Source organism: Trichechus manatus, unplaced genomic scaffold, assembly GCF_000243295.1.
Source record: "Trichechus manatus latirostris isolate Lorelei unplaced genomic scaffold, TriManLat1.0 scaffold00165, whole genome shotgun sequence".
In the NCBI taxonomy this organism is placed as follows: domain Eukaryota; kingdom Metazoa; phylum Chordata; class Mammalia; order Sirenia; family Trichechidae; genus Trichechus; species Trichechus manatus.
The window spans coordinates 4,621,379-4,623,562 of NW_004444101.1; positions in this window are offsets into that span (position 1 = coordinate 4,621,379).

Below are 2,184 nucleotides of genomic sequence, written 5' to 3' on the forward strand. Positions count from 1 at the left end.
CTGCGGCCAGAACCTCATGCGCTGCGACGGCACAGGCTGTGGCTGCGCGCTTCGACCTGGCGCTGACCGCCGAGCACGGGGGCGGGGACCTGGCGCTGACCGCCGAGCACGGGGGCGGGGACCTGGCGCTGACCGCCGAGCACGGGGGCGGGGACCTGGCGCTGACCGCCGAGCACGGGGACGGGGACCTGGCGCTGACCGGCGAGCACGGGGGCGGGGACCTGGCGCTGCATAGGGACGCGCCGTGCTGGGAGCCGGACGTTTGGTGGCCTTCCCTGACAACCGGCATACAGCCTACACCTGAGAGCCGCTGGCCCCTGGCACCGAGAGCAGGGCCTGGGCCTGGAACAGGCTTGACTGGACACTCTGCCAGCACTCTGACCACACCTTGTGGACGAGCCTTGGCACCCTGGGAGCAGAGGGTAGCAGCGGCACCGTGGCAGAGGCGAGAGCAGCTGGCTCACACTGCCTCCCGCACAGGAAGGGCGCCATGCTGGGAGCTGGGCATGACCCACAGCTGGCGCCTCTGGATCACGGCCTGGCGCCCATCCTGGGCTATAAGCTGAAGCCTGGCCTGGACCTGGACGCTGAGCGCACCTATCACGGCCTGGCCATCCCTGAGCTGCCATTCAGCCAGCACCTCTACCTGCGCCGGTTCCCTGAGAAGGCCCTGTGGCTCTCCAGGGCTCGGAGGGATGACCCCCCAGGAGCAAAGCCCCTGCAGGGACAAATGCACAGTTGTCAGGACCCAGTGCAAAATGGAAACGCCTTGTTCAAAAAGCAGAAAAAGGTACCACTAAAGATACTGAAATAGGAAACCTTTTTCTTTGAAGATATTTTATGGCTAAGAAAACATAGTGGGGTAATAATGATACAGGAGTAACAACATGAACTTAGAAACTACAAAAAATACTATATTAGGTGTGGTAATTTCACAGAATACAACCAATAATAATACTTTATAATGGTGTAACTTGATGAATCAATTTTTCTGACTGCCTTTTCTGCAAAATCGTTCGCTAGATGGTCAAAATGTATACTTTTAGCAATTTAATTTTGAACCAAGTATTATTGAAAGCAATAGTAGCCATTCTTGGCAAATGCAAGACTGCAGATAACTTTTGACAATTTTTAACTTTGAGAAGGCTCTTTCTGCTGACGCAACCGTGGCTGGGGCTGTTGAAAGTATTTTATAGGCTATGACAATGTTGGGATACGTTTCTGATCACTTATTTCAAGAAGTAAATTTTGGTACATCTAGAGCTGGTTATTCGTTCGGAAACATTTTCTAAAAAGATTTAACTCTTCATACTCGTCAGTTTTGTGTGCGTCTGAGTTTAGCTTTAAACGTACATTTTACAGTCTCCTCTCACATCTCCTGTAACTTGTGGTGTTGTTGGGTGCCGTGGGGTCTGTTCCGACTCATAGCGCCCCTGGGAACAACAGAACGAAACCCTGCCCGGTCCTGCGCCCTCCTCACAATCGTTGTTATGCTTGAGCCCATGGTTGCAGCCACTGTGTCAATCCATCTCATTGAGTGTCTTCCTGTTATTCACAGACCCTCTACCTTACCAAGCATGATGTCCTTCTCCAGGGACTGGTCCCTCCTGATAACATGTCCAAAGTATGTGAGACCAAGTCTCACCGTCCTTGCTTCTAAGGAGCATTCTGGTTGCACTTCTTCCAAGACAGAATTGTTCGTTCTTTTGGCAGTCCGTTGTAACTTGTGGAGGTCAGTATATAAGAAACTGAAAGAGCCTTCATGACTTGTACATAAATTAAAACATCTCTTTATATATTTTATCACTGTATCTTCGACAACAAGGAAAAATTAATTTTAAACTTGTCTTCCACATTAATAATGGGTTCATCCAAAGCTTCGTATTAAAATTGTTTTCCTTTTGGTTGAATGTGACTATTTTGAAATTGAATTTCTTGTGGATATTTGCTTTGCAATTCTTTAGCGGTTTTCAGAAGTGGAGATTCTAAACTCTGACTGACCCTGATAACTTCCTGAAACACACCATTGCAGCGTCCACGTGTAGGCCTGTATTTTGTCCTCACTCACTGATGCAGGTTGCTGTCTGAGCCTGGTGCTCAGGCTGGGGGGCTCATATCTGCGCAGTTATTGCAGGGATGGGCTTTGGGGCTGGACGGGCCAGCTGGCCTCCCACCCCACATGCC